The 2,600-nt window shown below is 40.1% G+C and overlaps 1 long non-coding RNA gene across 1 annotated transcript; it reads left to right on the top strand.

The window, feature by feature from the left end:
* Nucleotides 1-386: 386 nt before the first annotated feature.
* On the top strand, nt 387-2,321 carry LOC108922490 (uncharacterized). Its single transcript, XR_003797550.1, has 3 exons — nt 387-433; nt 714-819; nt 1,363-2,321. It is a non-coding gene; the product is annotated as an uncharacterized LOC108922490 (long non-coding RNA).
* Nucleotides 2,322-2,600: the final 279 nt, after the last annotated feature.

Here is a 2,600-nt window from a genome sequence, read left to right as displayed (position 1 = left end):
CTAGTGATTACTGGCACAGGGTTCTGTAATTGTGTGTGTCAACTTGCATGTGGCCCAAGCCTCCTTTGGGAGTGTATCATTCGGGATATTATTCAGGGAGTTTTTTGGAGAGACCGGAGTGTTTGGTAGACATATTCTTGGTGTTGAAGGATTTTAATATCTAGTTGGCCTTTGACGATTGTTGTTAATTGCACAGTGTTTCAGTATAACAATAGCAAGCATACAATCAATCACTTGTTGATTTTTTTTTTTTTTTTTTGTGTTTGGATTTTCAAAGATTAAGATTATATAATTATTGTGTTTGCTCACGTCTGTAACTTGCTTTACACATTCACATTACATGAACTTGCTTCCTCAGATGATAACTGAGAAGAATCAGCTGCAACCAGAAAAACAAGCTACTTCTGCAGCAACTCAGAAGATATCCAAGAAGGTAAAACAATTGTTTGTCCTTAAAAAGTGACCTGTAGAACAAAGTTCTTCTGCCAGACTTCTTGTTCCTACATGTCAGATGTTTTGTGACTGTAGGTTTTCTCTGATTATAACTGGTCTCATAAGCTAGTCTTTTTAATGATATGACCATAACTTACTTTCCACCAAAAAGAACTGAAACTGTTTATTGATTGGGAAATCTAATTAATTAATTTACTTGGTTGGTAGAAAAATGTTAGTCTAAACCTTTATCACACACGTTCATACTTTTTTCTTTGCAGGTGTGCAAGCATGATGTGGTCAGTGCACCGATATCAAGCATGAACAAATGAGCAGCATGTCTGGGACCTGTTGCAGCTCTGAAGTGGATTTGTCTGAGATGTAAATGTTAGGTGGGTGGCGCAATGGCGCAGTGGGTTGGACCACAGTCCTGCTCTTCGGTGGGTCTGGGGTTCGAGTCCTGCTTGGGGTGCCTTGCGACGGACTAGCGTCCCGTTCTGGGTGTGTCTCCTCCCCCTCTAGCCTTACGCCCTGAGTTGCCGGGTTAGGCTCCGGTTCCCTGTGACCCCGTATGGGACAAGCGGTTCTGAAAATGTGTGTGTGTGTAAATGTTAGTATGTTTTGTTACCGTAAGTTTGGCAGCATGACAAACAGGTTTTGTATCACTTACGAAGTTATTTTTAATTCAGCACTTTTAATATGCAACCCCTTTGTTACTTGAAGTTAGGTTATAATTTGAATACATATATATATGAATATAATTTAATTAGAAAAGTTGGTGAGGATCAAACTTATTATAATAGCCTGATATGTAAATCCAGGTCATCAGAAACTGGGTGAAATTTTATTTTCACATGATTGCATGCTTAGGCATAGAACTTTGTGGTTACACGTGAAAATGTCCTGATACATTGATGATTTCTCTCATAGTGTGCTCCAATTTTGGCATAACACCTGCTATGCAAAATTTCAAGAAAATAAGAGAACACGGCCATCACGGGTGAGGATGTATTTTATTGTGTATATTTGCTCTCTAGTTTTATGAATTGCAAGTGCTTTAAAGTAATTCTAAATATGTTGATATTAGGAAACAAGTTCAGAGGAAGATGAGGTGTTGTCAGATGAGGAATACATACCGGAGTCAAGAGTCAGACAGTGAAACAGACAGTTCAACTGAACTGGCAAAAAAACCAGCAACCACTGACCAAGCTAAACACCACTCATATACTGTATACAGGAAGTTACATCCATTAAGTGTAATGAACTTAACAGCTCAGATGTATCCCCATTAACGTTACCCAAAGGCAAAGGAAAAAGAACCTTACAGTCCAGGGAAGCAGCTTGCATGTATGAAGAATCTGAGTTACTTTGCCATGAGGAATCGTCAGATGTTGAGACAGATAGTGAGACTGACAGTTCTGGTGGATGGCACCTTTTCAGAAAGGTTAATGCAAAGCAAGGCACAGAGGTAGTTGCATCAGGCAGATCACTGAGTGAAGAGGCTAATAGTGAAAAAGTTTTAACAGCAAGTAAGCTTCAAGAGGAAGGGAGTGCAACTAGCATGGCTGAAGCAGACCAGTGTGTGCAGTCATCAAAAATTTCCTGTTCAGCAAATAAGAACTACTGTTACATCTGTGGGAAACCCCAGTCCAAAATAGCACAACATTTAGAAACCTATATGACTGAGGTTCAAGTTGGACAGGCATTGTCACTCCCCCTACACTCAAAAGAACGTAAAGCAATGCTGCAAAAACTCAGGAACAAGTGTAACTATGAGCATAACACATCTGTTTTAGAGTGGAGAAGGGGCACTCAAAGTAAAACGGGTACCAAAAAGAGAATGTGATTCAAAACAGTTTGTGCATTGCACGTACTGCAAAGGGATGTTTGTTCGGAAAGATCTATGGCGTCATGTTCGAAGGTGCCCATCAAAACCTGAGGCTGCCAGTAAAGAGGGAGGGAGGACTAGGGTTTTGGGTCTGGCAACTGTAGCAGAGTCTGCATTCAGTCAGCAGATATCTCAAGGAGTCTGGAAGCTCTTACGTGTGATGAAGCAAGATGACACTTCATCAGTTGCAAGAAATTACTTTTGTATTCTTCAGTTGGCACAGTCTTTCTTTAACAAGCATGGACATGACCCTACTAAATTTGAGTATATACGACAGAAA

This window comes from Scleropages formosus, chromosome 3, assembly GCF_900964775.1.
Source record: "Scleropages formosus chromosome 3, fSclFor1.1, whole genome shotgun sequence".
Taxonomy (NCBI): Eukaryota; Metazoa; Chordata; class Actinopteri; order Osteoglossiformes; family Osteoglossidae; genus Scleropages; species Scleropages formosus.
Note: the sequence above shows the minus strand (reverse complement) of the source record. Positions and strands in the feature narration are given on the sequence as shown.